Source organism: Rhinoderma darwinii, unplaced genomic scaffold (assembly GCF_050947455.1).
Source record: "Rhinoderma darwinii isolate aRhiDar2 unplaced genomic scaffold, aRhiDar2.hap1 Scaffold_44, whole genome shotgun sequence".
Taxonomy (NCBI): Eukaryota; Metazoa; Chordata; class Amphibia; order Anura; family Rhinodermatidae; genus Rhinoderma; species Rhinoderma darwinii.
Window position 1 is genome coordinate 173,656 of NW_027463870.1, and position 13,430 is coordinate 187,085.

Below are 13,430 nucleotides of genomic sequence, written 5' to 3' on the forward strand. Positions count from 1 at the left end.
GGCGCCTTTTTATAGTTCGCCTCAGGCGGCAGACAGGCTAGGTTCACCCCTGGGTGTGGTATAAGAAGCTGGCCGTGCACATCATACAGATGGCATTGTACAATGCGTATGTGCTACGTCGATGTGCAGGCCAGAGGGGAACTTTCCTGGAATTTCAAGAGGTGATTATCAAGAACCTAATCTTTAGGACCAAGAATAGGGAGCATCCAGTACTTCCGGAAGCGAGGCCACACGCATCGTACCAGGGCAACACTTTCCAGGAGAAGTTCCCCAAACTGGCAAGAAGGGAAAAAGTCAAAAGAGGTGCAGAGTCTGCTCAAAGAGGGGGATAAGGAGGTAAACAATATACGAATGCGACACGTGTCCTGAAAAACCAGGGCTCTGTATGAAAGATTGTTTTCGAATTTATCATACATCCCTTAATTTTTAATTTACCCTGATACACTCCGCACAGCTTATGCCCCTCATCTTTCCCTTCTGAGCCCTGCCGTGTGCCAAGGCAGCTAATAACAGCCACATGTAGGGTATTGCCGTACCCGGGAGAACCCACATTACATCTTATGGTGTGTATATCTCCAGTGGCACATGCTGGGCACACTATATCGGGCACGGACATGCCATATATATATAGAAAATTGCAAATCTCACTCTGCCCCATCTGCTGCGCATTATCTTTTACACAGTACCTGTGGGGTCAAAAGGCTCACTACACCTCTAGATGAATGTCTTAAGGGGTGTAGTTTTTAAAATGGGGTCACTTCTCAGGGGTTTCAACTGTACTGGTACCTCAGGGGCTTCTGCATACATGACTTAGCACCAGAAAAACTCCAGTAGGCCAAATGGTGGTATCCACAAATGGTTTATCACCACAAATGGGGTATTGCCGCACCAAGGACAAATTGGGCAACAAAATGGGGTATTTTGTTTCCTGTGAAAATAAGAAATTTTGATAAAAAATGACATCTTATTGTTCTACACACAGGTATCCAGGCTACCAGGACTACTATTATGGGTAAGGCTATCTGAGTTATTAATGTTGGGAGTATTTTACTCTAGAAAACACCCTTTGGACACTTCTGTCCTTAACAAAACAGCTCACACTCAAACAACTAACGTTATATACGATAACACACTGCCCTATTCATATGTCCTTAATATAAGGACATTAAACACACCATACACTTGGTTTTCCTACTTACCTGTGTTCATATCATATAGAGTCTCTCCACTCATGTACCTTTTTAACATGTATGTTTTTATATGTATTTAATAAAATTTGTTATTCTTTTCATATATACTTGGCTCTATACTCTGTTTCTTGTGTGTGTATAGGGTTTAAGTAGAGTATAACAGAGAGAGTTCCCAGCATTATCATTCCCTTACCCCCCTACAACATTACGAATTATATTCACTTGGGACTGGTGTTGTTTTATTAAATTTCTTTTGATTCTCTTGATTTTTTTTGCTGTTTTTGACATTCCACTATGTTATGCATAAAGCTTAGTGTCAGCTGTACTGTGACTTCTTTATCATAACTGTTAAAGGGGGTGAGGTAATAGCGGGATTCACTGGTTAGTGACACCCACTATTACTACCGCCTTTATAAACAGGTTCACTAGGGTTATGCCTAGTTTCCCTACCTTTTCCTTATACTAACGTCGATCTAATTGCTTTAGCGGCTACTCAAGGGAATAAGACAGTATAGTAAATAAAGGTAATATTTATTAACATACAGTAATCACTCTCATATGTATAATACAGTAACTAATCACTGTACAGTATAAACACTGTATCAAGATATTATACCGCCACCCACTTACATAAACATACACAGAATACAGTTACGTTACAACACAATAAACATAAGTTACTTGTGATTCTCACACGCTCTCTATCTCTATCCCACTCCCTCCTAATATAACTTTCCCTATACACTAAGGGTTAATACGGGATAAGGAGGAACAAGGGGACAGCAAGGGTTAACTCAGGGACTCTGGGACAGCAAGGGTTAACTCAGGGACTCTGGGACAGCAAGGGGTTAACTCAGGGACTCAGGGAAGCAAGGATTAACTTAGGGAGAGCAAGGGGTTAACTTACTCAGGGAGAGAAAGGGGTTAACTCAGGGAAGCAAGGGTTAACTCAGGAACTCAGGGACGCAAGGGTTAACTTAGGGAGAGCAAGGGGTTAACTTACTCAGGGAGAGCAAGGGGTTAACTCAGGGAAGCAAGGGTTAACTCAGGGACAGTAGGGACAGTATCAAGGGGTTAATTCAGGGAAGCAAGGGTTAACTCAGGGACAGTAGGGACAGTAACTCAGGGAGGCAAGGGTTACAGCAGGAGGAGACAGGGAGAGACAGGGTTAAGTGTAGCTGCTGCTACACTTGATACTTAGGGTATGTGCACACACACTAATTACGTCCGTAATTGACGGACGTATTTCGGCCGCAAGTCCCGGACCGAACACAGTGCAGGGAGCCGGGCTCTTAGCATCATACTTATGTACGATGCTAGGAGTCTCTGCCTCGCTGCAGGACAACTGTCCCGTACTGTAATCATGTTTTCAGTACGTGACAGTGGTCCTGCAGCAAGGCAGGGACTCCTAGCATCGTACATAAGTATGATGGTAGGAGCCCGGCTCCCTGCACTGTGTTCGGTCCCGGACTTGCGGCCGAAATACGTCCGTCAATTACGGACGTAATTAGTGTGTGTGCACATACCCTTAGCGTGACTTTGTGGAGCAGCAGAGGCAGCAGCAGTAACCCAGGTCTTTGGAGGAGAGAGAGAGAGGTCGGTGGTGTGTGATGGCAGCTCTCAGCTGATCTTCTTCAGCTTTGGCTCCTGAGCTCGGCTCCTGAGCGTACCGATGCAGGGCTATTTAACCCTGTCGGTACGCTCGCAGCGGGGAGTGTGGCGCTTGCTCCAGGCTAGCATGGGTCGGCATGGTGATAATGTATCACCAGCCGACTCATGAGAGCCCGCACGAGACAGTCCGTGCGCGCGGGAGACTTGAAATGGAGACAGGGGATAACTATCCCATGTCTCCATGGTTTCCTAACAAAGCAGGGACATGCTAATTGTCCTGCTCTGCTTCCAACCGCATTCATGACCAGGGCTGTTGTAGTTACAGCCCTGGCTCATGATACATTATATGTACTATACATACACATATATATTATATATATATGTGTATATTTATATATATACACACACACTGTATACATACATACTATATACATATATATATATATATATATATATATACATATATATATACACATATATACATACATATGGACACTTCCCTTTACAATAACGGAGCCATACCAGGCCCTTATACACCCTATATGCTTCCCCAATAGAATCCATAAAACATAAAAGGGCCGAGCAGTGCTCCGGGGTCTTTTCGCAAATCACTCTAGCTAGAATCGCAAATGAAAACGTTCACCATATTAACCAATTGGTAAACATTTGCGGAATCAGGAGATAACGCCTTTTCTCCTCCTACTTCTTTTATGCTCTAGCCCCTCTTCCCCTGATCCAGATAGAACTTCTCCAAGGGGAGGAGGGAGAACATCTCCACATACTCATCCTTCCCTATTTGTTTCCTGACCTCCTGCTTAAGATGGGCACCGATCCCTCGAAGCAGACATACACAGCCAAGTTATCCCTGTTTACCTAATTAGGTGTCTCAGTCTGGACTGAGACCGCAACCGCCTCATAACTCACCGGAAGAGGGTTAACAAGGGAAAATGTTTTACAGGACCGCCCACGCGAAAACCTGGGATGGACCCGCACCCTTCACCAGGGAACCGCCCACCATGTTCAGCAGGCACACCACTGAGTCCCTCAGGCATCTGCACACGCCTCCTGCTGTGTTACCCCACAGCCCCTAGCGGCAGGGGGCGAACCTGACCTAAACAATAATGGCACCAAGCACCAATAGTGATGCTTTTGAAAAGTATCAAAAAACTTTATTAAATATAGAGGACAAATGAATAAAAAGTGTCACACAATAGATATAGCAACATCTCCAGAGTGAAATACACAGGGTGAACATATGCCCATAACAATACGGATACATCTTATTTATAAAGTGTATAGTGCTAAGCAATATATATGAAATAAGGATAAATATACCATATATAATATAAATTGTCTTTACAATACTGCAGGATGAACAAGGACATGGACAAGAAGCTAAATACAAGTATTGATGGTCCTAGGATAGGTGCAACACATGTTCAAAAGAGTACAGCATATGAAATAACATGCCTCAATATATACCCATCTATATGACACAACCGGGATGGCGCCAACCACGACGCACGTTTCGGCACAGCCTTCATCTGGGGGTGACATCATCTCCTAACAGGTATAATATAATAATATATATATTATATAATATATTATTATATTATATAATATAATATAAATTTCGGCATAATAATGATACAACAGTAAAGTGGAGATGACCGTCCAACACTGCGAATTTAACCCCTTAATGACAATACGCCTTTTCACGGTGGTCATTAAAGGGGTTCTCTGGAAAAAACTTTATGGTCTCATGTTTACTTGATAAAGTGGTTCTGTTTCCACTAAACGCGTTGTACCTCAAAACCCCCTCTATCTCTCTTTTTTATGTATGTTTTATTATGATCTATTGTTTTAGACAATTAATTATATATATATATTTTCTCAAAAAAGTATTGCGCCTGGATGGTGTCTCTTTTTTACAGTGGATCCCACCTGGTACCCACTGTTTTTATCTACCTGCTCTTACTGAAGATGTCCTCAAAACTGGCTTAATGAGATGGTAGATCGGAGAGTGACTGAGGCAGTGGAGGCAAAACAGGGCGGACCTGTTGCAGGCAGCGGCTAAGGCATCTTGGCCCCCATTGGGGGACCTCTCTAGAACTCCAGTGAAGGACCTGGGCGTGTAGACGAAGCCAAGGCAGACCCAGCAGAACCGGGTTGATGGCTTTAGGCAGGACGAGGAAGTTGATCTTTTCTGAGTGAAGGACTCCGATTTGTAACGTAAGTGGTTTCATGATAGCCACAATAGGATCGGGCAATGGTAGTCCATTTACAGAAGCAACAGCAAGGGATCTCTCTAAAAGAACTGTGGGTAGATGTAGTCGGTCTACTAAATCCTGCTGGATGAAATCTGCAGCTGCCCTGGAGTCAAAATAGGCAGAGGAGAAGTGTGATGTCTCTCCCGAGATGATGGTCACAGGAATAGATAATTTGGAAGAGGTTTTGATGTTTGGCATCATCCCATCTAGAGTTGCCTCTCTAGGAGCTGGAGTTTTCCGGCTTTTGTGGACATTGGCGCACGAAAGGGCCTTTAAGGCCGCAATACAAACACAGACCTGAAGAGCGTCAGCGCTGTTTCTCCTGCTCGGACAACTTGACTCTGTCTACCTGCATTGGTTCCTCAGGTAGAGCAACAAGAGGGGGCAGTAGTGGTCTCTGGAACGAGGGTGCTAATCTGTGAAAACGTCTCTCCACCGAACCTCCTCATCGCGTTCCTGGATCCTCATGTTGACCCGGGTAGCCAACAGGATATGGGCATGCAAGGTAGGTGGGAGGTCGCGGGCTGCCAGCTCGTCCATGGTGTGTGAGGACAGTCCATGCCATAGGTCGCCACCAATGCTCCATTGTTCCATGCCAACTCTGCTGCCAGGGTACGGAAGGAGATGGCATACTCTCCTGCTGTGGACCCCCTTGCTTGAGGGTTAGCAGAGTGGCTGCTGCTAAGGATGTTCGACCCGGCTTCTTGAACACGTCACAAAAAGTCTGTAAGAACAGGGCTAAGTCCGAAAATTTGGGCCCCTGTCATTCCAGGATGGGGTTCGCCCATGCGAGGGACTTGCCAGCGAGGAGGGAAATAATGAACGCTACCTTGGCCTCATCAGAGGAGAAATGGTGAGCACGCAGTCATAGCGAGGAAAAAGAGGCAGTGCAACTGTGGATCCGGAAAACAGACAGTAGGAGTATTAGGCAGTGGAACGGCAGTAGTCTCTGGGGAAGGAAAAGGGAGTTGATCCAGTCGGGCGATGATGGAGTTTACAGCCACGAGGAGTTGATCCTGACGTGCATATAGATACAATATATACTATTGGGGTCCACCCCTTAGTAATTGCTGACGTGTATATAGGTCACGCATATCCGTCTGTATGACCTGAACTGTGGTCTTAGGCTGGCCAGCGGGTTCCATGGCCTGAGCGTACTGTCACAATATAGGGAACATATGTAGCTGACTTTAGCTTGACTAATAACGCATTAAATACACAGTGGAAAGATCCCTTATCTTGACCTTTTCAATGACTTCTCAATGGTTATTTTTGTGTGATATCACGCTGCAACAAGTTATCAGAGTCAAGTTAAAGATGGCTACATCCGTATGTGGACCCACTAGGCCGTGGGCTCCGGCTCAGATAGGGCTAGGTGTGGCAGGTTGCGCCAGACAAAGCAGATGGCACCAGGAATGGTAGATGACTCACAGACGTGGCATATCCAGCCGGCGGTACCACACGACTCTGATAAAAGGCAGGCACAGTTAGGAAACAGCAAGGGATACAGGAAATAGGATGCAGGGAACGGGAACTCTGGGATCAAGCAGGAAAATACTAAGGGACCCTTTGCAATACAAACATGGGAAAAGTACAAACAACGCTCAAGCAAGGAGTGGAAGGGCAGAGACCTTTTTATAATCCAGGGTGCACTGGGGTAGGATAAAAAACTTTTAGGAAGTGCGCACGCTGGCCCTTTAAGGCACTCCTCGCACACTCCAGGAAGGGAAGGCCGCGCCAGCCGTGGTCTCTTGGGAGGTGGCCAGGAAGTTGCGGTCGCGGCCGTTCATCACAGTGTGAGCGACAGAGGTCCGCAGTCATAACACTGAGATTTTTTTTGGTGTTGTATATATGTACTGAGCAGTGGCGTAACTACCGCCGTAGCGGCTGCTACGGGGCCCGCGGCATGAGGGGGCCCGTGTCGCCCGCCGGCACGGGCCCCCACCATGGCCGGAGGCTCCGCTGGCAGCCGCTATGGCTGCTACAGCGGGACGCCACTGAACACTACGGCAGAGCAGGGAGGTATCTCCCCGCTCTGCCATTAACTGGTTCCCGACCGCTGGCTGTATTTTTACGGCCAGCGGTCAGGGTCCCCAAAACCCGAGCCATAGACTTTTTACGACTCCGGTTTTAACTTACTGCCCGCGCGATCGGGCTGCTGAATGTCGGGTCTCCGGCTGTCAGTGACTGCCGGGGACCCTGAGGAGAGGATAGAAGCAGCTTTCGCTGCCAGCGATCATACTTGTATCCCCTATCCTGTGGATAGGGGATACATGTATTTTGTAGGACACACTGTAGGTCGCATTTTTTTGGAAAGGGGGGACGCTGTATGGCGTTCCCTACAGGGGGGGGGAACGCTGTATGGCGTTCCCTACAGGGGGGGCTGTATGGAGTTCCCTACAGGGGGGGGCTGTATGGCGTTCCCTACAGGGGGGGCTCTATGGCGTTCTCTACAGGGGGGGATGTATGGCGTTCCCTACAGGGGGGGCTGTATGGCGTTCTCTACAGGGGGGGCTGTATGGCGTTCTCTGCAGGGGGACTGTATGGCGTTCTCTACAGGAGGGCTGTATGGCGTTCTCTACAGGGAGGGCTGTATGGCGTTCGCACTGTCCAATAAATATACAGTACACAGAAGAAAATACGGTCCAGCAATCCTCATGACAATGTGATGACTTTATTAGAAAAACATTTTATAAACCACACGGCATGTTGAAGTGATGATACAAGACTGCTTACGCGCTTCGAAAGCCAACTACATTCTTCGCATATGTACGCCATCTCCTCCAAACAGTCAATTACATCAGAAGTCCAGTTCCTTGTGCTGCATGACTCGTGGACGCCCTATCCGTGCCGATATCCGTGTCCTTTCCACTGCTTCTCACTTGAGTCCTGTAGGCACAAAAAACATTCTGCAAGTATCCATTGTCATCCGTGCCTGCAGATTCTGCTTTAATGATGCAACTCACTCAACTCCTTGTCTATTTCATTGTTTACTGATGATGCCTCTTTTAGGTGCGACAGATGTATTTTTTTTATACTTACCAGCCTGCTTCACAGGCACCATCCCTTTTTATTGGCACCTGATCAATAAGGGGGTCCTGCTCCACCACCATAACACTGCAATACTAAACAAAATCTTCCATAGACATCACAAAAACTAGACAAGCCTAACCTCCCTTATGTTTCCCAACATTTCCTGGGACAAGTGTGTGTAGGTAGAAATCCACAAACATGTTTCCTGGCCCCAAACTTTACCCCCTCTTTCCAGTAAAGGATTGGCTTTCGGTATCACGCCTCCTCACTTTTAGCTTTTTACTTTATCCTGCGTAAACATTTTTTTCAGCATCTTAAACGTCTTGCCCATTAGCCCATCTATCCCCAACATCAGACCACTTATTATCATCTGACAGATCAGAATCAGACTCAACCAGCTACTGTTGCCTTCTTCTGCTTCTCTTTACATCCAGATGCGCTGCTCCTGTAATTCCAAACATTGTGCCAGTACCCCGTGTTCTAAACATTTTGGCAACCCCAAGGTGTCCCTCTCCCATGTTGAGATTATAAGGCCCCACTGGGATATTGCTGCCTTCATCGACCCTGGATCCCTGCGCAAGGATCCTGGCACTTGGCCCATCATCGTGCCATGTTCCCTCAAATTTTTGCTAGAATGATACCATTGAGGATACCTGCCTTGCTTCCTTGATGCCATTTGCTCCAAACAATCCAGTTCACCCCAAGTCCAGGTCCTTGTGCTGCATGATTTGTGGGGGCTCTATACGTGGCAATATCCTGGCACCTTCCATTGCTTTCCGCTTGAGTGCTGTAAATATAAAAACATTCTGCCAGTATCCATTATCACCTATGCCTGCAGATTATGACTGTGTAATGAAACTCACTTAAGTCCTTGTCTATTGCATCCAGGCCTTGACACATCGCAAATGTTCTTGGCAGACCAGAGCTGTCTAAAATCCCCCTACACTCCCTCACCCAATTACCTTACACCTACGTTCAGTCCCAAACCGAGCCATGTGGCCAGCATTTTGGACAAAGATACCCCTAACTTACATTATGCCTATTCCTACCAACTATCCAAGGTTCCCCACTGCTACGCCTTTCTTGGCATTTTGCCCGCTCATTACTTTTTCAATGTACAGAGCTACTGGTGGATACTGTATATAGTAACTAATGATGGACATACCGCATATAGATGAAATATTACTTCAGAGAGTCCCCCTGGCAGCAGGCAGCCGATCTCAAGAAATTCTGGAACAAAAAGTATAAACTGTGAAGATATTATGACGTGCGCTTAGTATGGTTCATCATATCAACAAATATATGTTCAGCCTATTGAAAACATGAGGGAGATTGTTCCCACAGTCTTGTCATGTGTCTCTATAGGAACATTCTGGATGACATCACATTATAGAATTTCTATAGGTTGTTATTTGCTATAATACTTACATATATACAGTGGATCTTCTAGCATGTCGGCTGTCACTGGTGCCACATATTCAGATGTTATAAATGTCTGTAAAATACATAATGGGTTTAATGCACATACATAAAATAACCCCATATCTATAATGAATAATAATATATTTACTTTCACACATTTCATTTTCTATCACAGGGCGAGTCCAATGCCCCTCTGCCACACAAATAACACCAGCAGTATAATGGCACATAATAGTTGGAGGACCCTGGTATAGATTTTGTATCAGGGACCAGGAGCTTATTGTTATTCTTCTATATAATCTTATCCTTAATGGAAAACTTCTAATTTGTCTTTTGTGGAGTCTTTTGGACTGGAGTAGAGAGAGTAGAAAATGGTAAATTGGATTTCTGGATTCAACAGACAAAATAATTATTAAAGGGGTTTTCTGACAGTTTCATAAACCTTAGTCTAAGCCGCATATGGCTAAAAAGAACAAATTGTCCCTACTCATTTTTTAAATTCCCTGTGGCTCCTGCGCTGGTGGTTCTGTTGTCTTTAGTTGCTAGGCCACAGCGGTCATGTCCGTGTGGATGGCATGTCACGTGGCAGCTATTGTGTCACATCCAGGGCCGGCCTTAGGTTTATTGGTGACATGTGCAGTATCTGTGACGTCCTCCCCCTTATGATGCACCATGTAGTGTCCAAATAATTTAATCATACAGTGCCCAAATAACATCACCCAGTCAATAAACTAGGGATTGTATCTTTCTGTTTTTTTATATTATAGGTTTGGCCCTAAATGCCGGATCGGCAGTGTAAGTTGAGGGTGCCCAGGCCATCTATGGTGGTAGTGCCCCCTTCAGTATTGACCAGTAATACACACTATGTGATCATTTAGAGATGCAGTTAATAAAATACACTGACCTTGGACTCTCCTACTGAATACATCCGACTGAATGTAGAACGTTATGTGATGTGAGGTGGAGGGCTCTGCTTAATCTTTGATCTGCCCTCCTGGGACGTGTGGTTATCATTAACTCTTATGAGGAATTAATTCTAGGAGAAAGAAAGACAATGTATTAGGACAAATCTCAATCAATGGCAACATTTCTATCTAGAACAGAGTCCAGTTCCCAACCAGTGTAAAATTACCAAAGGGGTAAATAGGTTGACCGGCTGGGGTCCAGGGATTTGGGGTGGCCCACAGCTCTGGGGCTCCATACGCCCCTGAAATTGGACAAACAATAACGGCGCAGGGAGGAAGCAAAATGTCTGACCCGGTTGGTCGTCTATTAGGTGAGTATAATTTTTTATTTTATAGGAGCAAAGGGGGCACTATTAATATGGGGGATAAAAGGACTGAGTCGGGGCTTAGAAAAGGGGGCTTCATTACTGTGGGCCATACAAAATGGGCATTCTGACCCAGGACATACAAAAAGTGTCATTCTAACTGTGGAGGGTATTGTTGGATACTGCATATAGTAACTAATAAGAGACGTACCTTGCATAGATGAAATATTGCTTCAGAGAGTCCCCCTGGCAGCAGGCAGCCGATCTTAAGGTGTTCTGGAAAAAACAATAATTGTGTAGTTTTATTACTCCAGACAGACGTGTGCTCAGTATAGACCACCCAACAATGAAGGAAATGTACATTAGGGCTCATGTACACAGCAACTTCATGTGGACGGACCTGTATGGTGGCGCACAGACTGCAGTACTGGTAATGTAGACACTCTGTGTGCGCTGTGTGCTCCCCCATAAGCCAAATGTGTATTAGGAAATTACATAAATAACAAGTCCCTTATATATTACTAATACCATAATATCTTCTTTATGGAGCATTTCTATAATAATAATAATATAAAGCTGCAGCAAAATTCCCAGCGTTTACTTTTGCTACATGTGGATGAGTTTTTGAGACTGTAACTATTCACCTGTAACACTTGTGAATTTTGCCGCGCAGCAAATCTGCAGCATCTGAATTCAGCTTTATGGCGTAGAATATAGTACTCAAATACTGCAATCATACAGTGCCCAAATAACACTGCCAGACAAGTATTGTCAGCCACACTGTAATGTAATCCATTATCAAGGAATTGTATCTGCATCCTGAGCAGTGCCCTTTACTTTTTTTACATGAAGAGTGGGATTGAGTGTTCAAGCAATGGGTGCCCCAGACATCAAGACCAGTGGCGCCCCATTCATTAGTGACAGGTGATGCACCCAGTGTAACTGCACAGGTCGCACACCCCTAAGACAGGCCCTGGATGAACAACATTGGGGAATTTGTTCCCACAGTCTTGTCATGTGTCTCTATAGGAACATTCTGGATGACATCAGATTATAGAATTTCTATAGGTTGTCATTTGCTATAGTACTTACATATATACAGTGGATCTTCTAGAATGTCAGCTGTCACTGGTGCCACATATTCAGATGTCATAAATGTCTGTAAAATACATAATGGAATAAACATAAAATAACCCCATATCTAGAATGAATAATAATATATTTACTTTCACACCTTTCATTTTCTATCACAGGACGAGTCAGACATTGAAAACATTTTGTAATGTTAGTGTAAACCCAGGGAACATAACTATAGGGGTGAAGAGGTTGCAGTCACACCCAGGCCCAGCTGTCCATGACTGACATTAGGGGGGGTCACAATGTGGGCAATTTACAAATGCCAATCCCCAATGCCCCCATCTCCTAGAGGAATCCCGATTTTCGCTGCTAGAAACGCGATGTCAGTGAGAGAAGCACCCAGGCGGAAAGGAAGCTGCTGAGTTGCCCGGCCGCTTCTAAAACACAAGCAGTGGAAGGAAGCCAGCGCAGCGCCCCGTTCCACCTGCTGGAGGGATGCGCCCTATGTAATCGCACAGGTCGCACACCCCTAAGGCCGGCCCTGGCTACTGCTGAGCCTTATTAGGATAATATACGGTAGCTTTTTAAGACTATTTAATTAAATTAAATTAGACATCATATTGAAAACGACTGAGAACAACATGTGTGCAAGCCTTCAGTGCATGCACACATGGTGTTAAAAAAAATCCGGCCTCCTCCTACCCCTTCAGCTGGCCATTCCATCTCCAGAATTGGTGCGTTTTTAGGAGTATTATTACACCAATATTTCCTAACATCTAGTTTAAAGATAGTATAGTACCTGCTGGCCCAGAATATCCAACGCTCCCGATCGCAAGTGCTGTCCATACCTTTCTTAAATGTGTTACTCCACGATCCAACAGGTGTGTAGCGAGCCAAGTTCCTCTTCATCCCTTGGAGGTGCGTTCTTCTGGTACCAATATTAGTACACTATTCCTCTTCTACCTACAACAAATGACCCATTCTTTGCCCACAATATGGGAAACAATGAGGGGCACAACGCCAATTCGAACTGGAAAACATTCTTTGTCTTAACGTGTGACAAACTTGTATGTATTCTGGACTATCAGACTGTAAAAAATGAATTTAACAACATGTGTGCAAGCCTTCAGTGCATGCACACATGGTGTTAAAAAAAATCCAGCCTCCTCCTACCCCTTCAGCCGGCCATTCCATCTCCAGAATTGGTGAATTTTTAGGAGTGTTATTACACCAATATTTCCTAACATCTAGTTTAAAGATAGGATAGTACCTGCTGGTCCAGAATATCCAACGCAGCCGATCGCAAGTGACGTCCATACCTTTCTTAAATGTGTTACTCCACGATCCAACAGGTGTGTAGCGCGCCAAGTTCCTCATCATCCCTTGGAGGCACGTTCTTCTGGTACCAATATTAGTACACCATTCCTCTTCTATCTACAATAAATGACGCATTCTTTGCCCACAATATGGGAAAGAATGAGGGGCACAACGCCAATTCGAACTGTAAAACATTCTTTGTCTTAACGTGTGACAAACTTGTATGTATTCTGGACTATC

General features: G+C 45.1%; 1 long non-coding RNA gene across 1 annotated transcript; it reads right to left on the minus strand.

Annotated features, from left to right (window-relative positions):
• Nucleotides 1-7,748: 7,748 nt before the first annotated feature.
• Nucleotides 7,749-11,956, minus strand: LOC142714078 (uncharacterized). Its single transcript, XR_012870287.1, has 5 exons — nt 11,889-11,956; nt 11,008-11,072; nt 10,431-10,562; nt 9,533-9,599; nt 7,749-9,353 (listed from the first exon to the last, which is right to left on the minus strand). It is a non-coding gene; the product is annotated as an uncharacterized LOC142714078 (long non-coding RNA).
• Nucleotides 11,957-13,430: the final 1,474 nt, after the last annotated feature.